Genomic DNA, 25545 nt, shown 5'->3' with positions numbered 1-25545 from the left:
GAGAAAATGAAATTATTATTAAATTATAAATTCATTTCATTTTAAACAAAATTAATTCTGTATCACCATAAGAACCATAAGAGCATACTAATTAATTTTATGATCGGAAATCGGAAAATTTTGTTCTGATAAGGTCCAAATTATGCAGAATTTCATCACGATATTAAACAAAAAGGTGACGTAGAATTAAAGTCTAAAACTGTGTACAAGAAAACAGGCCCTGTCTTTAGCGTATTTTACGGAGACAAGAGGGGGTGGCTTATAAACTTAATAGCTTTATACAATCCTCCAATTATAAATAGTTTGATCTCTCAGCAGTTTGAAATATTTATAAAAGTTGCGTATAAATTAAAAAAGAAAATGATTGATCGATTTCACAATCGAAACTTGATTGACTTTTTGCAGAATATTACGTAAATCAAAACGCAGATTAGGATTCGTCAGAAATGCAACAAAAACAAATGGAAAATTACATTCAAATGATTTCTGGGCAGTTTTAAAATAACGAGAAAAAGAGAAAAGAATAATAACATTTCAGTGCTGTTAATAATTGTTTCTGAATTCGTTACATAAATACATGTACATAAAAATTAAATATTATCTGGATACGACTTATAATTCAATTTTATCAAGTAAGCGTCAGGAAGAATAATTTGTTATCACGTCCCTCAGTTCATTAGCCACTGTCATTTTTATTAATGGCATCATTTTTAACAATATTTATCGGGAATTATGCTCCTAGATAAAAAAAAAACCTTCTTTACAAACATGTTCATTTTATCTGATTGCAAAACATGCGGGCTTAATACGAACTATAATTCTTCTTTTTAATAAGTTCGAAGAAATCCAAATATGTTCATTCAATGTGTCAAAACAGACTGACCTTGTTGATGATTCGATGATTCAAAGTGATATAAAGATTCTCAGCCACTTACAATAGGACAGGACTTTTTTTGAAATAATAGTGATTAATTATCGTTATTTCTAATATATTGACCATAATCATCCCCGTCAGAAATAAATCTATTATACTATTTTTTTTTAATTTTGTTACAACAAAGCAAGTTTATCATTACTTTAGAGATGTAATGTAAAAAAACAATTCTATAAATCATCATAATCTTCTTCATAAATAATTTTTACCGATGAATAGCTTCAACTGTAAAAACATTGCCTCTTAAAACATTGTGTATTTCTACCGTTTTGCTTCGGTTAACAATACAGGGGCCTACTGGGGCATATACTGTGGCATACCGTAGGTCACTGTAGGAAGCAGTAGCCATACTGGGGCCTACCGTAGGCGTACTGGGGCCTACTGTAGGTAACTGTGGCATGCTGGGGATACATACAGTGGCATACTGAGAATTACTGTATAAGCAGAGGAGACATACCGTACCATACTGTAGATATACCGTCGATAATTGTGGAAATGCTGAAGGTTACAGAGAAAGACAGGGGATTTTCATACGGACAGGGGTTTTGAAAGCCAGTAGTGTATATACATATTACCGAAAGAAAAAGTTTATCCATAGTAACGAAAGAATTAATATACTACAATTCATTCTAAATACAAAAAAACAAACAAACAAACAAACAAAACCCAAATCAAAAACAGAAGAGTATATCTTTCATGCATATGTCAGTAAAATGAAGAAATGATCTAGCTTATTTTCATTATTTTGATTTGAGGGAGATTAATAATAAAAAAAATGATGTAGAGTAAATCAAAAAGATATAATTGTTTTAACATAAAAAAGAAGTTACATATATTGGAAGAAAAAAACATTGAAATTAGGATTATATGTGGATTACTGAATATTTTGACCAAGTTACACATATAAGCTATTATAGCTATTATAGTTCAAACGCGAGAAGTGCAATTAAGATTTAATGAATATATTATAAATTAACATTTAACAGGAGGCACGAATACGATTTTTTTTTCGAATCAAGAAGCTCTATTTTTTTTCAAAACAATATAAGTTGCGAGTTATAACAAGATGCGATTATAAGATTATAAAAACCAATTATTCAAATGTTGATGTGGATTCTCCAGAAGGTTCCTATTAACCTTGTTAAATTGTAAGCAAAAGACAGGTACCTTCGCATTTGTCTCCGACATAACCTATTACGCAGTTGCACTTATAACCTCGTATATTGTCCTTGTCTGCTACTCAGGTACCATCATTCTGGCAATCATGGTTGAAACACACATCAACTATAGTAACAAACATCTAATCTGAGAAGCATAACAGATGTATTTTATATTGAATAACGTTATAAAATTTTCTTCAAATTACAAACAGAACCCCTTTTTACATGTTCTAATCATGTTTTATCCTAATTCTTATTTCCTAAAGCAGTGTCAAGATAAGTTATAATGCATTGACCTTTTTTTTTTTCAAGTATCAACTACCGTCAGTAGTTTCAGTAATTGTATTATTATGCTTTTTATGTTTTTCCATCATTTTTATCATAAATATGTTAAACTAAGTGTTTCAATAAAGAAGATATTTATATATAATTACTTTCACACATTTCCCCTGAAAATCCTGCAGGACAGGTACATATGTATCCATTTCCGGTGGTTGAATTCAAATCTTCACAAGTTCCGCCATTTTTACAGGGATTAGATGTGCATTTTGTACCTGAATTTTAAATAAGACGTAAATCTTTTTTAAGCAATCTAAAATCCTGTTCTTGAACGTGCTATACATTACTGATATTGTAATTAGGTCTTTCCACCTTTCTGTTGAAAGACCTCTTGAAATGCTTATGTTTATTATTATTAGGTCTTTCCACCTTTCTATGGAAAGACCTATTGGTTTTCTTCTGTTTCTTATCATTCTTCTTATTTTTCCGCCGCAAGATTTTGAGTTTCAAGATTTATCGAAAAGATTTATAGTCCGTAAGAATGTACTCCGTAAAAGATTTTTGCAGTTGACCCTGCGTATATGAACTTTGACCCCTCAAAGAGTTATTACCCCTTTCGCAATAAAAGCTTGTTATCGCTACTTCTTCGAAACCGTAAATAGTAGAGGTACGGAACCTTCACCAATGTCTTCGACCAATTGAGGGGACTCTTCAATCTTGTCATTGCGAAAGTATTCATGGACCCCTTTTATGAGTTATTGCCCCTGAAAGTTTTTGAAGTTTACAAATAATATTTTTTTTTCAAAACGATTAGTCGTAGAGACATGAAACCAACTGGATAAGATTCTTTGACCTCAGTTCTTGAAATTTATGTCAAGGTCAAAGGTCAAGGGCATTCAAAATATGAGAAATTAAGCTTTTTTTATATCTCTTTTGTCTTTCAACGTATGCTAAATATCTTTGCATCATTTATATGTCCTCTTAAAACTATTTCAAAGATTTAATTCTTGTCCCCTAAGATTTACCCCTTAAAAAGTTATTGCCCCTTTTACTAAAAACCTTGTTATCGCTACTCCTCCGAAACCGTAAACCATAGAGACACGAAACCTTCACTAATGTATTCAGGGTCTTTAGACACAACTTCAATCTATTCAGTGTGAAAGTATCCGATGACCCCTTATATGAGTTTTCGCCCTTTAACGTCTTTGCACTTACTATTAAACCTTATAACTTGAAAACTAAAAGTGGTAGAATCATGGGACCAATTGCATTGTGACTCTTGACCTTTGACCTTGAATATTTTTTAAAGGTCAAATGTCAATGTCATTTCAAAAATTTTATTTTAAATTTTTATTTTTTCCATCTTTCAAACCATTTCTGGTTTCTTTTGTATAAAAATAATCAGTACCGAGTTAAATATTAAAAATGTATGAAATTTAAAGAAGGTGGATAGACCTCTAATTGTTCGAGAACAATTAGTCTACTAGTTATTATTATTTTTCTTCCCGGACTTTTGAAACCGCAAGACTTATCGAAAAACTTTATAGTTCATGATACTGGATATTAAAAGTTATTCCGAAAAACGACCCCCCATGTTTGAACTTTGACCTCTTACGAAGTTATTGCCCCTTTCGCAAGAATAGCTTGTTATCGCTACTCCTTCGAAACCGTAAACCGTAGAGGTACGGAACCTTCACCAATGTCTTTGACTAATTGAGGGGATTCTTCAATCTATTCATTGCGAAAGAATTCGTTGACCACTTCAATGAGTTATTGCCCCTGAAAGTTTTTGATGTTCATGAAAAATTAAAAATTTTCAAATCCATAAGTCGTAGAGACATGGGACCAACTGCATTGAATTCTTTGACCTTTGACCTTGAAATTTATGTCAAGGTCAAAGGTCAAGGTCATTCAAACTATGAGATATTTATAACTCTCTTGTCTTTCAACATATACTATATGTCTTTGCATCTTTAATATGTCCTTCTAAAACTATTTCAAAGATTTCATTCTTGTCCCCTAAGCTTAACCCCTTTGCAAGTTATTGCCCCTTGTGCGAAAAACCTTGTTATCGCTACTCCTCTGAAACCGTAGACCGTAGAGACATCAAACCTTCACTAATGTCTTCAGGGTCTTTAGACACAACTTCAATCTATTCAGTACCGTTCAAGGTAGCTCAGTCGGTAGAGCGCTCGCTCCGTGATCGGGAGGTCGTGAGTTCGAATCTCGGCCGCGACAGACCTAAGTCGATAAAAAATAGGTAGCAACTGTTCCTTCGCCATGCGCTCGGCACTTTGAAGTGAAAGTTGCGGGTCTTTCGGATGAGACCTTAAAAACCGAGGCCCCGTGTCACGGCAGGCGTTGGCACGATAAAGATGCCTCACTGCTCAATGGCCCTGAGTGCCGAGTAAAGGTCAAAATTTGAAGCCCTTCACCGGTATATGGTGACGTCTTTATATGAGTGAAAAATTCTTGAATGGGACGTAAAACAATAACAATCAATCAATCAATCAATCTATTCAGTGCGAAAGGATCTGATGACCCTTTATATGACTTATCGCCCTTTAACGGCTTTGCGCTTAATAGTAGGCCTGATAACTTTAAAAGTATAAGTCCTAGAAGGATGAAACTAATTGCAATGTGATTCTTGACCTTTGACCTTTAATGTGTGGTAAAGGTCAAAGGTCAAGGTCATTTCAAAATTTTCAAATTTTTCATTTTTTTCTATTTTCAAGCCATTTATGGATTCTTTTTGTATAAAAATTAACTTTAGAGAGTAAAATATAAAAATTAAAGAAATTTAAAGAAGGTGGAAAGACCTCTAATTGTTCGAGAACAATTAGTCTACTAGTAATAATTTCAATTGAATTCATTAAAACATGGGGGTTGATAATACGTATGTGAAATATAGCTGCGAGTTAACCTGTAATTTTAAAAAGAGAGTCTTTTTGGATTAAAAACTTACAAAATCCTGGGCGAAGAGATATATTGTCCACTCCAACAAAAGAATTTCCCAAAATGCCCTCTATTGTGATCTACCAAATTTATTTATTATAAAATGAAAAAAAAGAAAGATTATTTTAAACAGGAAAATTACATTTAAACAAGCTTATAGCCAAGTGCCAAAGATATACAAATTCATTATGTTTTGAACCTGCTTCGATATATTGAAAAGGTTCATTATATATTTCAATTGTTTTTATATACAAATATCAAATTGAATAAAAATGATATAAAATGAATCTCTAAATATTTCAAATTCAATCTGCCAAAAATAAAAATTAAAAGAAAAACTTGTTTTTATAAAAAGAAAACCTTTGGAACCTCTGAGTTATGAGTTTAGTATTTTAAAAAAAAAAAATATTGTATTCTTATTTGCCCGATCATGATAAGGAGCACACGGCGGGTATGATCGGACCGCAAGAGATGCTTACTCCTCTATGGCAACTTATCCCACCTCTGATGTTTGAAGAGATCCGTGAGCGCACTACTTCCAGTTTGTACAAGTATTGTTTCAATGGAATTTTGAGCTTGACTACTGATCGTTATATATCTTATATTTCCTTCATAGAATTTACCGTACCACTAGATACTCCATGGAGTCGATAGATACGACTGCAGTCCGCCATTTGTAATTTGTTGTTGTTTTGATATTGTATAACTTGGACCTCTTCTTTTCACTTCCATCTACATATACGGTTATTTCTGCTGGAGCTTCGCCTGATGGAAGTTCGCCAATAGCATAGTCGAAAGATAGACATCGGTCATAAGCTTAAAAAAATAAGTCAGAAAATTTGGCAAATTAGAAACAAAAAGAATACAGAATATTGTTTTTCATATTATGCCTAGTGATACAGAGATTTTAAATCTACACAGAAAAATAACAACATATATTGACATATAAAATAAACAGAAATAGGTTCCACAACTTGTTTCTAATGCACGTAAAGTATACGATATATGTAGATTACCTGCAATTTGAGCTCTTGTTTTTATAATGGCTTTTGATTCGGCGGTGTATGGAACATTGTCGTAAAATGGACTCATGGTTAGAAACTGGTAGTCATTACCGTGTGTTATACATGGTCCATCATCACTTTCACAAAGTCTCTGTATATTACAACAATATATTAAAATAAAACAAACATATAATCACCTTATTTATTTTTTAATTGTGAAGTACAAATGAATCACAAAGCGATTTTAATTAAACTATAGAGCACTAAGTTTAGAACTGGTTTTATATATAATAATATGATATTAGTGGTTAACATATTTATTCATTTGTTGATGGTTTATAATGCATTCATTTTCTAAAGGTACATACATATATCCTATCGTATGATTTCAATTTAAAGGATCTCCGACTTCAAAGTTCTATTTCCTTCAAACATGTATCTCTCGAGGATTTTTTTTTTTACTTTTTTAAATGAATTTTGACTTTCGTTCAGTGCATCTACATGCTTTAATACCTGATATCAAACTTGCCTCATATTACATATCCAAACAAATTTACCGTATTGAAGCTCCATAGAATATCCCCCGATTTATCTTGGTCAAATAAACATGTCCCAAAATCATCTTCAAAATTGCAGAAATTCTTTGACAGTGCTGCAAGGAAACGATGGAAAAAAAAATATTCATTGTAATAATTAAAGATTTTTATCCCTTATATTGAAAATAAACTTTTCTTTAAGTTTACATGCAAACAAATTTCTTGAAATACATTCTTTCTTGTCATTTTTTTGGTTTCCTTTTTGTACTTTTTTATTTTGTTTTTGTTTTGTTCGTTAAGTTTTTAGGTTTTTTGGATTTTTTTTATGTGTGTGTGTGGGGGGGGGGGTTAATTTTTGGGGTTGAACATTTATTAGCACTATATAATTTTAGAAGGTATGAGGTGGTTAACATATTATCAAACATATCCACCTAAATGAAGACATGTGATTTTTTTAAGCCACAAACTACTATTAAGTCAAAATTACAATACACGTTTCAGCCTCGACAATTTCTATAATTTCTTTCAGTTTTATTTTTACAGAGCAATTTTTAGAGGGAATAAGTAGACAAAAGGACAAAGAATAATGTTATTTATTTTCATTTTGGCTAATTCTGACTTGGTAGATATACTAGGATTCTTGCACCATAATACAACTATTAATAATACGAGTTACATTACCTCCAAATTCATTACAGTTTTCTCCAGACAGTCCATTTCTGCATGTACATATGTATGATCCACCGTTGCTTCCTTCTGCGCATGTTGACCCCGTCTTGCAAGGAGAACTCATACAACCTATAAGAACACGTAGTTATTCTGTACACACGTAGTTGGTGTACAGAAAGGTATATCCAAATAAAGTTGAGGATAAAGCAATTCTACATCTAGCTTGAAAATTGTATAATAATTTAACACTGTTTGTAACCCAAACATTAAAAAGAAATATTTCTAACCTTCACAATAGAGTGTTTTTCAGGGACTGATTAAAAAAATTACAGAATGAAACTCTGCCATTCAGTTAACGGCCAGGTGACTGAAAGTCTAATGAAAGATGGCTGAATGGCAGAGCTCTTCCAGTGACCATTCAGTTGACTGAAAGGTGCAGGTTCATCCTGTGAAAATAATTTAAGACAAATAGAAAAAAATGTTCGATTTTATGTGATTTTTTTTTTAATTTTATGCTTGATTTATCGAACTGGTTATAATGATGTTTATTCACGATTGCTTTATTTAAGCTTGAAGTTTATTGTAGACATGCGGTATAGACATCTTTTTGTTTATACATATGGTGGATATTACTTGTTGAATAAAGTATCGGTTGAAATCAATATCCATCTTTTCAATGTCTAAGAAAACAAATCAATGGAAAAAAATAAACTGATGACTAAAATAACACAGGGGAAGCAAGTTCTCAAGACGTCAATGTATAATACAAGTACAAAAAGTATATATGCATTATTTAAAGAAAAAGAGTGTAGCTAGAAATAGAAGGGCGCTAGCGCATAAATGAATCAGGATCTACAATGCGGTATGCAGAGATATACCTAAATTTTACACAGGAGTTTTGAGTTTTAACAAATTTTGTCAAACCCCTCATCTTGACCTCCAGGCCATAGAAAAAAATCAACATATTCGAGAAATGATGTTAAAATACATGATGAAAAAGTATTTTAAACGCCAAACTCACATTAACATAATAAAATCGATATACAAGACGCTAATGTTTGACTGTCTAACATTTTTTTAGATTATATAGGAGACAAAATTTACCTGCTAAATGACATGCGTTAAAAGAAGATAAATTTAAAATGAAACTAGATCATCAGTACCTGATTGGAAGACCTCCATTCTAATTGTGAAACCTTTTCCTGGCAAGTGGTTGTTCTTACTGTTGAATCGGATCATGAAAGGTGAAGCCTCACCAATATTCACTTGGGTATATGTTATTGGAGTCGTAGATTTCCCACACAGTCTATAAAATATTTACTGCATAAAATCAGTTTGTTTAAAAACCGTTCCTAATGCCTCAATTTACGTGTAAAAAACTCACTATTGATTATACGAGTGTTGTTCGGAAAGTTCGTGGACTACCGTCTAGTAAGCTTTTTTACTTAACGTCATATTATATCCAAATTTGGAAGAAATATTTCAATAGTAACTTCAAATGATGTGTATGAAATTTTTTTAAAATATCGTGGTTTATTTCAAACTTATTCAGACTTAAAAAATGCAAAAATCGGACCAAGGATCAAGTCAAAATTTTGTAATTTACAATCAAGACACTAAATAATGCCTGAAGTCACATCTTCTGTAAAATGACACAAAAACGGAACAATTCTAAGTGTTCAAATTAAGAATTGTTTCATCGTTTCTGATTCCAAATTATGACTTAATATTTTGTTTCGTTGAAAAGAAATCAGTTTCAGAAAAAAGATGACGTCGTTGAACGTCACGGAGCAGCAGTTAACCATACAATTTGTGTTGTACTTAAGAAAACTCCAGAAAAAAAAACTGAATATTCCAGAGGAAGTAGGAAATTCGTCAAAAGCGAGCCATGCATGTGTATGTAAATGGTACAAACGGTATTTGAATGATAGACTACTCTGCTAAGACGATGGTGATCTGTGAGAAAACGGATTGTCCGTAAAAATCTTATCAAAAACATTGAAAAGCTAGTAACGTCATGCTAAGAATTTGGCGCTTCACGGATGCTGATCTTGTGAAAGCACACTTATGCAGTGAAACAAAAATATAACATTGACAAACAAAATTATGCTACTGAAACAATTGTTAGCATTAAACATTTCAAGTGATAGAGAAACGTTTTTTATTGAGTATACTGGTATTGGGCAATACCGCGTGAAATGTACAGGGATAGTATTTTTGAGAACCTCGTGTCGGTATGTTTTTGACGTTACAGTGTTGTTGAGCTTGCTCCGAGGTTACAAAACGTGTTGATTTTAAAATTAGATAACAGGAATTCTATTAAAACACATGGGGTGAAACTTCACCCTTAAAAAAAAAAAATAAATATTTTTACATATGATAATGTGCTCATTTTAAATTTCTTGAAGATAGTGTAACGAAAATTGGCATTGTCCAAGAACTTTCCGAACAACTCTCGTATTAGCATATAAATTAAAAGTCTGTATGAATATTATGATTAGTATACTCTTTTCCAGGATCTCCAATGAGGTAATCACGGATTTCCAACCAATGGTAGCACTCTTTTCTAACGCTAAAGGGAAGATCAATGGATGTGACGATAGCTTTGATTACCGAATCAGATTCAGCCTACAATGTAAAATATTTTTTTAAATAGGATAAGGAAAAGTTAAACGTTGTCCTAACAAAATTTTAGGTTATTGTCATCAATATATTGGAACAACATTTCAATTCTTTTTTACATATTTTATAAAGTCAGTGTCACACACACAAAAAAAGCCTTCCTGCTAGAAAGTAACTTTTGAACATCCATCGGGCATTCGGGGTTTATGGAATTTGATAACATAACCAACCTATATCGTTATCCCGATATTATTTTCTTTTAGATATATTTATTTCTTTATTCAGCATTTCTTTATATACTTCAGGATGATCTTACAAGCTTTGTATTGGAAATGCGAAGACTTCGCAGTTCTTGTGCAAAATCGGTTTTAGTGATGATCTTGATTAATTAATGTTTTACGCCGAATCGGCACAATTTCAGCCATATATCGGCCAATCAGGTTTAAAAAAAAAAAGACAGTGACATACGTCGGACATGATTTAATTCCTAAAATTGATACATATCAAAGGGGAAAAAGGCTTTCAACCTACCGACGTCAGTGTCCAACTCTTCACAAGTTGTTCCCTTTAACCCGGAGGGACAATGACAGTGGCAAGTCTGCTGATCCACTGCCTGCATTCTAAACCCGTCATTCTTACAGGTTACACTACAGCTAGCTATATATATATATATATATATATATATATATATATATATATATATATATATATATATATATATATATATATATATATATATATGCGAAGCAATATATAAATTTCAAATGTATACAATTATATCTGAAACCGGTTCAGAAGCCTGAATGTTTTGTACACGGCGGGTAACATTCTCTAACTATATTACTGAAAAGGAAATCTCAATATCATTTGCCTCTTAGATAATTATAAGGTTTGCTATCTTTAAAGCGATTGCAAAACATATCTAGACACTTGCTTTGTTGTCAGTAAAATTTAAATGATAGATCAACGATCAATCGTCAAGTGCTTCACCTCTGATGTCTTTACTTTCAAATTCAGTTCTGGAAATGATCATGTTTGATGAAATACATGAGTGCACATGTCCAACTTTGCTGTCAGTTACCTCATCCCTTTATTTACATGATTTATATGCAAAAGAAACACAAAGAACAGAATAACACAAGTTCCTATCAAGAAAATTTCAGTATATTTTTCTTACTGTTTGTTATAATAAGCACAGGACGAAAGACCATCTTTAAGCAATCGCTTAATGGTGGCTTAATGGTAGCTTAATGGTGGCTTATAGAAGTTAATTCCTTTAAGCCACCATTAAGCCACCATTAAGCTGCAGCTTCTAGGTGCTTAATGTCCAAACTTCATTAAGCTACCATTAAGCCACCTTTAAGCTACAGCTTAATGGTGGCTTAATGTCCAAACTTGATTAAACCACCTTAACGCATCCAGTATCAAGTCTTTAAACTAACTTGTTTGAAGTTGTTTCAGTATCATTTACGCAAATACTTATTCAATTCATAATTTTTTTCTCGCTATTTCTAACATTTTTGTCAATGCGTATAAACTCGGGAAATGAGAACAGCTTCACCAAATGCCTTAAAATTTTCGCTCCCTAAAATCAGTTTGTTGAATACTTGTTTTAAAATTATTTTTATCCATAAATACATAACATATATAATTTTTTTTAAAAATCACATATTTTTCTTTCGTGTTTGGAGAGCCACGTTCCGCCGCCGAGTTCATAGGAAATGTTGTAATTAGAGTCATTTTCTTCTGGAATATCTCTAAGTCTCTTAATTTTTCTTTGGGTAGAGAAATGTTTAAGATAGAAAAAAAATATAGGTATAGATTGTATTGCCAATCATTGAATTACTTCATGAATAATTTGAATTAATTCGTGGTTAAGTGCCTTTATTTTTTCCTTTCTTTTAAAATACTGCAGAAGTAAGAATTTATTTAAAATAATGCAGATGTAAGAATTGATCAAAATTTAGTCCGTCTTCAATGATTGTTATTTCAAAATCAATTTTCAGAAGAACAGCCGATCAGATTAAACAGGGCATCCGACCAAATTTATACACATTGAGAAGCGGGGTAAAATAATCAATGTACAGTATATCGACTAGTTAGACAATAGACCTTAATTAGGTGTCCCCACCAGTCCCCGGTCAATTAACGGGAAACTATACACGGGAACGTACAGTGACAGGTTTTGATGATATATTATTTTTACAAAACTTAAAATTTACGCAAGCATATAACAAATTAGAAATTATGATTGTACACAAAAAGACAATTATTTTGATACCCATAATGATATAAAAAGAATTAAAACTGGAGATGATGTGTTACAAAAATATTTTAACTTAATTGTTACGCAAAGATTGTCGAAAATCGTAAATATCCGCAACATATTTATAAGAACTATAATCTGGCTTTTTTCCCATCGTTCTCTTTCGATGAGATATTCCTTTTTAATAACAAAATTTTGTTATATCTGTTGAATTTCAATCTTTTCATGCTTATAAATCTGCGAATAACAGAACGAGGAATTCAGTTACTTAAAATCAAAAAGTTGTTTCACACCATCACACCGAACTCCGGTCCACGGTTAAAAAATATTAACGTTATATAAAACTTTATAAAATTTTCCTTTTTAGAAATATATATAATTATTTGTGTTATTGATTAATGAATATAAACATCAGAAAAAAATACATGAACAGGTATTTGTAACCATTTCAAACAAGATTTGTTAAAAATAAAGGTTTTATATTTCACTTCAATTTCAACAGCCACGATAGATCAGTGGTTAAAGCGTTCGCCCTCCAATTCAAAGGTCGTGGGATCGAATCCTGTCGGGAATGATTTTTTTTTTTTTTTTCATTTATTTTTTTTTTATTTTGTTTCTTTTACATTATTTTCGCCGAATTAACAAACGAATAAACTCGACATTTATAATTTTTGTGAAGAAATCGTTATAAAAATAATATTTAACCCATAAAAGCAGTTTTATCGACAGCGTAATGGTGACTTAATGGTGGCTTAAAGGTGGTTTAATGGTAGCTTAATGGAGTTTGGACATTAAGCACCTATAAGTCTAGCTTAATGGTGGCTTAATGGTGACTTAATGATTGTCTAGAAGCTACCATTAAGCACCTATAAGCCACCATTAAGCTACCTTTAAGCATCCATTAAGGACATTGAAATGACTTAATGGTAACTTAATGGTGGTGTATTTATTACTTAAATGTAGCTTAAAGGTGCTTAATGGTGACTTAAAGACAACCATTAAACCATCATTAAGGACCTATAAGCCACCATTAAGCCAAACTTAAAAGGAAGTGTTTCATCTTGTGAAGCATAATTTGTCATTTAATGAATTGTTATCCATATATACGAATTTGACATACTGTTGTCCCTTGTGAGCACATTTCATAAAGCAGGTGCCTTCTTACAGAGTTTTATTCCTTGCAAAACCCAGGATTTCTTCAACAGCAATGAGAAACTAAGTTCTTTGCTTGTTTTTCGATATGATATGGTATCGAAAAATAATGATTGAATTCTCCTCAATTTTATACTGATTAGAAATCTTGACTTTGCTCATAGTGCTGACAACTACCGTCAGAAGTTAGCCTATTCGCTTAAAGTTACATTCATCGAAAAAAATACCTTTATCCATACTAATTAAACCAAGCAAAGAAATAAATTACAAGGAAAGTAACCATAGAGTAAAGTAAATAAAAAAAATTCAGCCATATTTCATTTGGAAAAAGATAAAATACAAACTGGTCTATACAAATTGTTTCAATTAAATAACTGACCTGTTGGACATTTATACGCCTTGTTAACCTCTGCCATATCATAGAAGGAGAACATGTACTTGGGATTTGAAATAAGATACTCGAGGTCCTTATCAGGTATTGTCATTGTATTCTTATTATTTGTTGAAAATGCCTACAAAAATTAAAAAAAAAAAAATAAAAAAAAAAAAAATAATAATAATAATAATAATAAAGCCGTTAATCTCAGGTTATGATTAAAATTTACGTTTATACATGTTTACAATAAACATGTGCATGTACTTCTCTATTTTGTTAAAATAAATCGGAAATTCAATTTAAAGGATCTTTTGTGTTTACTTAATTGACAGAAACACCAAGGAGAGACAATATTAAGAGCTAGTTCACTTCTTATGAACTTCTGTTTTTAGTTTCTTATGTTTTTTTTTTTTTTTTGTTTGTGTGTTTAATGTTCCTTCGTGAATTTTTCACTCATATTGAGACGCAATCCCGTGCAGTTGGAGAGCTGCATATTTAGACCGCTACTCTGCACTTAGGGTCTTTGACCAGTGAGAGACTTTTTTCGTGCAGGAACCTACTGCTACACAGGAAAAATTGCAACGTATGTTTAACATATGTTGAACATACCTTGAACATATGTTCTGAAACATATGTTCGCCATAAAAAACGAGCAACATATGTTTTACATATGTTTATGAACATATGTTGATCATATGTTTAACATATGTTGCTTATATGTTTTGTATGAACATATGATTAACATATGTTTATGTTCATATGTTTTTCATATGTTAAACATATGTTAATTTTATTTCTTACTTACATTTATTATTTAATTATTTTGTATTTCTTTGGATTGCAAACTTAACTAAATAGTACTCTTGTCCTTTAATCACTTAACAATAAGAAATCAAAGAACACAATCTCAAGCATTAATCTTGAGTTTTTTTTTTCAAATTTTTACATAATTCTGGCTTTATTTCCCTGACAGTGACTGCATTGCTTCTGAAATGATAAAGAAAAAAAAAAATAAAAATTAAGATGTCCAAATTTCATGTCAATTACATGTATAATTAATAAATATATACCAGTATTAGTTAGCAAAAAGAGTAATTACTTTGAGCACTTACAAATTTTTTCTTGGCCTGTTCTTTGTTTTCTTCTATTTTACAACCCCTTGGATCCTCATCATAGGATCTGAGTACAAGTCTCTAGTTTCTCTAGTGTTGAAAAAATATTCTATGTCAATTAATATGTAAATAAGTAATAAATTAGCTGATGCACTTTTAAATACATTTACATGTACACTATTATCTTGAATGCCAGATTAGGCTGAAATTGATCATCCTTCATATATTCTATAATTTAAAAGCCAGCAAGTTCTATCCATATCCATATCTTCAATATTATAGCCAAAAAAAAAGACAGTTTAATTTTTTGATAAAGCAAAACAGTGTAGAATTAATGAGTGAAAAGAAATTTCTCGAAAAATATTTTGTTATTAAAGAGTCATTACTTATATGCACCCTGTAATTACTGTGATTATTATATATGTATTTATTTTCACCTGTATTGTGATCGTGTAATCTTCTTGTGATCGTGTAATCTTCAGTCGAATCAGCTTTGGGTTGAATCGTCAGTCTTAACATTTTAGGTTCTTTCAATAAAAACGGCACTCTGACACTGAACTCCAGTTGCTTAATACATAATAAAAACAAACATTTTCCATTAATAATTTGATAAAAGAGCCGAGAGGATAACCATCTAACATAAGCTACACACAAACTGCAATGCAAGATTTCTACTTTTATTTTCATCAAGATCGTACATAAATATGCAAAGGTAACTGTCGACAAAAGGAAAACAAATCTGAAAAATTAGCAATGCTAAATAGTTTTTACACTCGTCGAAAACAAATCCAAAGTAATGTAGCATGTAGGCTTAGATAAGATCACTAGGTGTATCGTTTTTTTTTTACGAACTGCATTAATTACAACTACAGTTAGATGTTATGCATGTCACGAGAGTACTAGAAGTTCGTATGAATATGTAATCGTAAAGAAATTCTCTTAAAACACCATAAACTACTAAATTCTGAAAAAAAAAAAAAAAAAAAAAAAAAAAACATAACTGATAGCACTTACTTATTTCTAACACCCAACACTTCTGATGCAGCAGTGACGTCAAATATGACGTAGTACACTTTCTTCCGATAAAAATCAAAACCGGTCCGGAAATACAATGTGGAATGATTTTAATTTCACTCATAAAATAAATCCAAACAAAACAGGGTAAAATACAAATTTACTAATTCTTGATAAATTTGATTTGGGGAATACCATGCTCAAGAAGTCAATTTTGAATTTGAAGAAAAGAGGGGGCTGAATTTGGAGAAACGAGTGGGGGAGGTGGTGCAGGGTAACAGAGTAGTTAACCCCTCCCCTTTTTTATGTAAGCTTCTACAAGAAGTAACCATTCTTTTGAATAAATGTATTCAAATTGATCTTGATACTTGTTATTGAAATTAATTTTTTAACATGCAGTCTATTTGCATTGGCGAATCCAGAAGGGGGGGGGGGGGTCCGGTCATATGGAGAAATGATGTAAAGTTTATTCATGAGATTGCTCCCACGTGATTTACTTCTCATTAATATTCATAAGATCCTGCATAAACTCGAAATATTCCATTTCTTTAAATTTTTATATTAAAACCTACAAGCACAGTTTATTTTGTTTTTTTTAAGCATCCGTCATAGTTATTTGGGCAGAATTTTGGGTTATTAACAGTTGACAACACATGAAACTTTCTTTTTTGGTAATAAATAGGTCACACTGATGCAAGAAATTGCCGTTTTCAAATTAAAAAGGCGGTCGTAACTCTTCATGAAATGATAAATCATCTGTATTTTATAAAAATAGGCATTCGTCTGCACCTATCAATCGGCGGAAGAACTCTGTCAACTTGCAATAAACACTTACATTTAATCACCAAAAATGAAAAAGACACAAATTCTGTGCTCTTTCCTTCAATAAAACATTATACTCTCGCTTCGGAATTTCAAATCAAAAAGGCGGTCGCAACTTTCACTTTGGCATCAACAATATTGTCATTTCCGGTAGAAGATATTAAGAAAAATCTAAAAATCGGCGGAAGAACTTTATCCGAAATAGCTAGTATATAAAAATCGGCGGGTTTTTGTTCGTTCTCAATATAAACCTTTATGGAATCTGTCGCCATTATAGCTCAAATATGGCCGATATGTAAATGAGAAGAATGAACACAATTTCTCCATATGGGGTTGGCACGGGCTTGAAGTGCCAATGATTCTATGCATATGTGTTGGGGGCACCGACCTGGAACCCCCCTCCCCCCTTCAAAATTTGCTGGATCCGCCCCTGACATGTTAAAATATAACATTAACTCGTGTTTTTCATATTACGCTTAATATCAAATTATTGTCGGTTCACTGATTAACATTAAATTAATTAACATATTTTCTATCTCGTTAAATTTAAATAAAATTGATTCAAATAACGATAACATAACGATAACATTAATTTAATATTAAATGAAAGAAATGTGAAAAGGCGATTGGTTATTATATGATGTTCAGTATGAATTTTATGTGAAACTCAAAACATATGTCGAACATATGTTGAAACAACCATATGTTTAAAATATGTTCAACATATGTTAAACATATGGTTACCACAAACATATGTTCAACATATGTTTTGAGTCTGTTATGTGTTCAACATATATTTGAAACATATGTTCAACATACTGTCGAAAATTCATATGGTCAACATATGTTTAACGTATGTTCAACATATGTTACTCGAAACATATGTTGAACATACGTTGCAATTTTACCTGTGTACACGGGGCCTCGGTTTCTACCGCTCATTCGTATAACGCTCTCTGTGGATTCGAACCCGAGATGTAAAGATTAATTCCTCACTCCGCGACTCTAGAGCAATAGCTCTAACCACTGCGTTACGAGGGAGACTTGTTCTATATTTTAAACCTTTTATTGAAAGGATGTTTACTGTAGAAATCTATTATTAAAATTCAATAAATATTTCCTAAAACGTGGAAACCTGGACGATGTAAAAATCAAATACTCGTCATTTTCTCATCTGTTTTTAAATAGCAATGTAAGATAATTGTAGCCATCAACGATTCTATTATTATGTTTCTATGTAATGAAATCGTCAGACTTTCAACTTTTCATCACATCTCTTTAGTTTGAAAAAAACTATTTTGCTGGAAGCTTAAACGATCCGAAGTACATGTATATTGTTTTTAAACTTTTTGACGAAAAAAAAAAATTGTATCGAACAAGGTTCTAAAGCCTTGATATGATAAGAACATTTATATTGATTCAAATTCCATCCCCTTCTTAAAAACAGCTTTAGAATTACAATAACATTAATCTTAAAGAGTATTATTTAGTATACACTGTTTTATTTATATTTTCTTACCGTAAGGTGATATTGTAAAATTGACATGTAGTCATAAACTTCTCTGTTTTTGGTATGTTGATCGAGACTAAACTGATCATTATTTTCAGGTTCGATATTTTCCCAGTTGATTTTCACAAAATCCCTTCTTTTGTTTCTCTGTTGTTCATGAAGACCGCCCATTGCATGGCACATTTCATGTAATACGGCATATTCATTAAACATGGGAAGTTGAGAAAACATCTATACATGTAGCACTCTTGTGTAACTGTCCTTTTTTCCATTACACATACCGCTATCTAAAGTAATTCACATATAAGCGAAGATATGACTATGTATTCCTGTATTATGACACGAATAAAACTCACATCTAAACATCCTTCACTAAGGGAAAGAATTTGCCCACCTTCATGGCTTATATTTCCAACAAACGACCAGCATCTATTGAAGAGGGAAAACATATGCAGTATTTCTTTTCAAGAATTTTTAAACTCAATTTACATGGCATCTGTAGCTCTGTTAGAGATTTCAAAGAAATGTGTTTTAAATTTCGACTTTTTTTCTTATCTGAATGTTTTATTTCGGTTCTCTATTTGTTTATTCTTCAATACATTTTATCTTTACGTCAAATGAATTTGTCATCAGATCAAACACTCTGTGGTCTGTGATCACTGTGCTTATCAATAGAAAATATTAAGACATTCATCATAATCTATCCCCAGGTTTAAAAAGCTGGCGATAAGCGTTGATACGATTAAGAACCCTCACTGCTCAATTGCAATTGACGGACTTCGGAGTATAGGTCTTAAGTTGAAACTCCTAAAGGTTATATGCTGACATCTCTATATGAGTGAAAAACACTCAAATGAGACGCAAAACAACAAACAGTCAATGAATCGATATAATTTTGTTTTAGGTCGAAATTTCTAGCCCCTCACAGTGACTTCTCTAAAAGTGAAAATTCTTGAATAGGAAACAAAACAACATACTGTCAATCAATCATTATAATTTTGCAACAAACATTAGTTTTCAAAGACGGAGATTTGTATTTGTGAGGAAGAATATATTCAGTAGAATTCAAAAAACTAATATATGGATGACATATCCAACATAAATTTCAGGCATTTTAATGCTAAAAGATGTATACATTAATTCAGTAAAAAAAACTGTGGTGATGAACAATAAGATATATCATACCCATCGTCATTTCCAATAAATTTTATGAAATATTTATCCTCAGTTCTCCTTAATCTCCATTTCACACAAGTAGTTTGTGAGATGTTATGAGCAATTTTCTGAATGAGTTCGACCGCCCGACTTAGTCATGCACCTAAAACATAAAAACATAAATTTGGCGCAGGTAACGCTAAAATAGTTACATATTATGCTCTTAATCGGGAAGAAAAAACATTAAGGGAAATATATCCTGACACTAATCCATTTTTCAAATTCATATTTACTAATCTATATATTGCAATTTGGCAATCCTTTCCATTCATGAAGCATGAAGAGAGATTCTTTATGATTGTAAAATGATAAAGAATTGCATACTCATCAACTCAGTTTTGACCTAATGTTCTTAATCTATATGCAGTAAATATCACATATAGATCATCCTTACCAGAAGATTTAACGTCAATATCATATGGTATGATATTGTTTTTCCATAAAGGATTTCTTGAGATTCCAAAATTTCTCTTTTCACGTGCTGCGACCTGCGAAAATGTGAAGAAACTATTTGAGTTTCGTAAACACGTTTGAGTTAATTCCCAACCTCTATATACGTACAAATAATTAATGAAACACAAAATCAAGCTAAAATATAAACTTTCTAAAACAAATATATACGTATGATGAGGGGAGTACAACTGATTAAATATGAATATAATTATGTCTAATCGGGCATATCTAATAACTGCTATATCATTTATAATCGACAATTTCTTGCATTGACGCGTTTGATACTGCTAGATATTATTTAGAAGATGAATATCTCAAGGGCTCTGTTTCCCGTAAGGTAAAAGAAAGGGGTGAAAAGGACTTGTAAAGCATGGTATTTTGATGTTTTTCAGTTAAATGCAAAATATTGTTTCAGTTTTAGGGATGAAAAAGAAAATTATTAGCTTTTTTTCATCTCTTATCTTTTTTTGGATAATGTTAAGTAGATAAGGATCAAACAATTGTGATTACAAAAATCATGAATTACTGTAAAACCCTTTTAAGTAAAGAATTACAAAGAGATGTATGAGTGGCAAAGAAATAAAACCAATGATTTTGCAAATATGTTTTAAAATACAAATGATGTTTATTGTCTTTAAGCGTTGTTTTATGTGAAATTACATCTTCGCTAGCCAAGGGTTTCTGATACGCTACTCTCCTCATAAGCCCTTGGCGTACGGTGTTAAAAAAAGTTGGGATTTTTTTTCTCAAGTTGTGATTGGAGTTGATGACATCATTCGACCAATCAGCAATTGTTTTTTGTAAATGACGACATTTGCGTTCGGGATATATCTTGACTCTTTAATATCGGGAATGAAAAACGCAAGTAAACAACGATCCGTAAGATAACATGTCATTCTATGAATAGCTATATGGTGTCATTGAATATCTTAAGCTACGTGCAAAATATGTGATTAAGAATCTATGCTGAAGATATAGATTGCATTTTAACATGTTTAAATAACAAATTAACATAACTCAATGCCTTCTTGTTAATTATTCTTTAAAACATTATTTTTTTTTTAAATACGCTTTTTATTTCTGTCGATGACGCAATCTGTGCGTACCTGGTACATGTAAGAATCGTGATCACGTGACCAAAGCAATCCCGTCTTTTGTCAGCACCGTATGCCAAGGGTTTATGAGGAGAGAGTAGCGTATCAGAAACCCTTGGCTAGCGAAGATGGTGAAATTATAGTGGAATTGGACTAAAGGGGGGGGGGGGGACAAAAGATGTATACCTTCAACAGTCGATTACAAAATTATATTTACCTTTGACTTTGATAAAATACTGCATGCCCTTACCCAAGACCCTTTGGTTAAAGAATATTTCAAATTAGACAGAGGAGAAAAAAGGTGTTCACTACTAGGATTCGACCATGACCTTTCTTTTACAGCTTTATCCATATGTACTCTTTTGGTGAACCAATGAGAGATAAAATATGCTCTTGACAAGGATTTCTAATAGAGTTTTGCTATAATTTTCACCGCTGATATAAGTACCTTGACTAAGGACACTGCACATGTATTAACTTAGAACATTGTATGGGTTATAATTGTAAGAATGAAGATTTAACACATAGGCTTTTGTTCTTGACCTTTGTTATAGAAAATTGATTGAATCAACGCACATCCCTAAACCAGGGACAATATATAGGAAAAGGTTTAATCAGATTGAGCCAAATGGAGAAAAAATGTTTTGGACAAGTAGAAAAGGACGGACAATCGGTCACGAACGGACAGTGAGAATAATAAATCATTATAGGGCACCCCTTAAGCGTAAACATTTTTACAGGAATTACAGAAAATACTTATCAAATGTTATCAAACAAAGTTTCATTTTGATAAGTTATTATTCGTTCTATAATTTTAATTCATTCATAGCTATAAAAAAAATGTAAAGGTTGAAATGTGTCACTAATTCGGCAATGCCTGTAATGAGATGACTGTAATCTAGACCCATACTTTCTTCCCTTAATCATCCCTTACTGTAAGACCTAATCTGACATCCCAATATAATCATTTATGCAAGACCTATACTATCATTCTTATATAATCCCTACATGCAGGGCCCATACTATTATCCCTAATTCATTCTTTCAAGCAATACCTTTATTGACATCCTTATATAATCACTACATACAAGACCAATTCTATACTCTCATATTCCCTACATACAAGACCTATATTTTCACCCGTAAATCAATACTACGTGCAATGACTATACTGTCATCCCTATATGCAAAGCCAATACCATCATCCTTACACCATAAATTTACATTGGTGAGGATATAGTGCCAATTCTTATATCTCATGTATAGTTTAACCTTCGAAATTTCCCTAGTTTAGAGAGGTTGAATACGCTCGTTGGTCTTTGTGTGGTCAAAAACCAGGAAATATTCTCCCAATCCTTTTATATTTAAGGTTTTTTTTCCCTTGTATATAATCTCTCTCTCTCTCTCTCTCTCTCTCTCTCTCTCTCTCTCTCTCTCTCTGTCTCTCTCTCTCTTTATTGAATATCTAAATATTAGAATATGATTATGACGCTAGTATTCGATTTTTTAAACCGTCTTTACTGCGTTCTTACCTTTCTGATTCCATACACCGGGGGTGGTCGTCGATCCTTTTCGTCATCTTGCTCTTGTTTCTTGTTGATACATAAATCATCGGGCTTGAGGGGGGAAAAAAAAAACAATCATCTTGTGTGCATAACAACCAAACTTCGTCGTTACAGCAAATGCGCATGCAATGAGTTTACACAAACTGCAAATGATATATTTTAGTTTGTCCCTAAGCCTATAAGAGAATTTTGCATGACCCCTTTTCCAAAGAATGAACTCGCAAAGTAATATGACATATTCTTTCCAGAGTAATGTCCTACCAAGTAATATAGAAAGTTTACCGAACTAAACGGATTTTAAACTGTAACATGTCCCTGTTCAAAAGTATATAGAATAGTTTAAAACTATTGCATGTGGTAAAAATATCAGTGTGTAGATTAAACATTAAGCCCACATAAAACAGTTTTAAAAGATCCTATAGTTCCTGATTAAACACCATGCGGTGCAAAGATTAGATTATTATTTTTTTTTTATCAATACACAAATTTAAGTAAAGTTAAGGGAGTTGGTACAAAAATTTATTTTTCATAACGTGCATTAATAACATGGCCTAATCTACAGTTAGTGACTCCTGAAAAGTAAGTGAGGCTCTAAACATTTATTTTGTTTCTACTTAGGAAACAGTTCTTTAGACTGTGGAAGACTCTTGCCCTTGTCTTTTATCTTGTTCACTACTATGTGAAAACGGTTTCGCCGTTTCCTTTGTAGTCATGAAATAAATATACAGAGTTCAGAAATGAAATATAGAGATAACAAACAGTAACCAAGCTCAAACGTCCATTGAAACAATACAAACCGGGAGCAGCGCAAACACGGACCTATAAAACATGAGGTGGGATCAGGAGTCATTGAGAAGTAAGAATCACCTGTCGACCGGTAACATCTGCCGTGCATTCCTTGTCATGATCGGGAAAACGGAAAAATCCGTTGACAATTCAATGTGTAAATGATGGCCTCAATTAGTGGGAAATGCAAATGGTTAATTCAAACGAGAGTGTTGAAATTCTTGTTTCATCAATTTGTTTCATAAAAGCTTGTCTCGTTTAAGAAATTGTCCGTATATAAGGCATTCTCTTGCATATCGAATCAATCTTCAGACATAAGAAAGGGAAGTTGACGAGAGAAAATTTGAAGTCGTCAACTTTATTACAAAGTTTTGTTGATACTTAACCATTCAAGTAAAATACCCAAATGTAAAACAGATGTGTCAGATTCTACGGTATCTTTTATTTCAAGCTCACCAGGATATATCGACCCGAAATATGGATGGAAATAACTATTGTTAATTGATAATACGTTGTAGATATATCTAAATGTCGAGTTGAAGGCCACAGCAAGTGTTTTCTTCTTCTAGTGAACACGTTTTTGAATATATTCTGCTTCATATGAGTACAAAATATGTCTGCTAATAACGGGGCGCAATTAGTACTTATGGAAATTCCGACAGATTGTAGGAAGATCTGATCTCCAAAAACTACATAGATATTGTAAATCAGAAACTCAAGCATCTTCTTAATATCAACTTAGAGTATTATGTGTACAATCAGAATTTTTTTAACAAAATAATTTTGCAAATGATTAATGACAAAGTATGTAAATTAACGAGTTCCTTTTGCATGGACATACAAACACTTGTAAAAAAGGTAACCCCCTTCTTGTGTTGCCAATATGCCCCACATGAATACAATTGAATGCCTTAAGTTCAATAACATTAAAAAGTGACAAAATATTTTTTAAAAATCAGATTACTCTATATACACTAAAAATAGCTTCTCTGCTGCAAACTACATTTCAAAAGGTTCAGAAAACAATGTCTGGGAAGCACTGCTTATAATGGCTTTCTTGAAGGCCTGTATGCTTTATGCTGATAATGTCAAATGGTATGCAATTTACTTACATATCTGGAATGTAAATTGCATATCTTCATTCTTACCTTCTCGTTATTTCCATCAATATGAACTGTTTGCCTTTCGGCATTGTCTTCATCTTCCGAACAATGTTTTCCCTAAAAAAATAAAAGTAAAGTTTTGTCATTCTTTGAAAATATATGTATCATTATGAGATTTAAGAGATATTGCTATATTGCTTATATAATGCATGGAAATTATATTTTCTTGATAAGCAGTAAAAATGCAGCAATTTTTTGAAACCTCAATACATACCTCTTTAATTTTTTTTTTTCATTTCTAAATATATAGTGATTAAATGATCATAGACAATTTGTAATTAAATCTTCATTAAATTACCTTATTTTCTACTTTCTTTGATCGTGCATGTTCATTTGACATCAAAGTTCTTTGACTGAGATATACTTCTAAAATATCTACTATTTCATGCAATCCATCGTCTGCAAACATATAAAAGGGAAAAAAATAAAAAGAGGCGAGTGAGCTGTGTTTTGCACATTCATTTCCATACACCTGTTTCTTATCCAGCCTAGCAGCTAATTTGAATTCACTTTTTATACTGTAACATGGCTTTGGATAAAAATTGAAATGTATATGTACGTGTAGATTTATATGTCAAGAAGCATAACAAACCTGTCAAGAAACAAAGGAAATGCAACATGGTTTTAGTAACGAATTTTTGTTTGTCTCATTTTCTTTTTATTCTAGACATGCCTTCATCTAATGAATGATGTTTCATTTTTTTTTTCGACGTGAGCATTTATTATACTTAAAAAAATATATATGCTATAACATGCTACTATTTATTTTTTAGTTTCTTTATTTATTTGTCGTTTTAATACACTCTAAAGTAGTTATTTACACTAGATTTTTTTTATGTTTAAAAAGAGATAAACATT

The 25545-nt window shown here is 31.7% G+C and overlaps 1 pseudogene; it reads right to left on the bottom strand.

The window, feature by feature from the left end:
* Nucleotides 1-2234: 2234 nt before the first annotated feature.
* LOC133174503 (neurogenic locus notch homolog protein 2-like) lies at nucleotides 2235-25096 on the bottom strand (annotated as a pseudogene).
* Between the last annotated feature and the right edge of the window lie 449 nt (nucleotides 25097-25545).

Source organism: Saccostrea echinata, unplaced genomic scaffold (genome assembly GCF_033153115.1).
Source record: "Saccostrea echinata isolate AGI-Se365-2 ecotype Australia unplaced genomic scaffold, CSIRO_AGI_Sech_v1 ptg000058l, whole genome shotgun sequence".
Taxonomy (NCBI): domain Eukaryota; kingdom Metazoa; phylum Mollusca; class Bivalvia; order Ostreida; family Ostreidae; genus Saccostrea; species Saccostrea echinata.
This window is presented reverse-complemented; position numbering and strand designations above follow the sequence as displayed.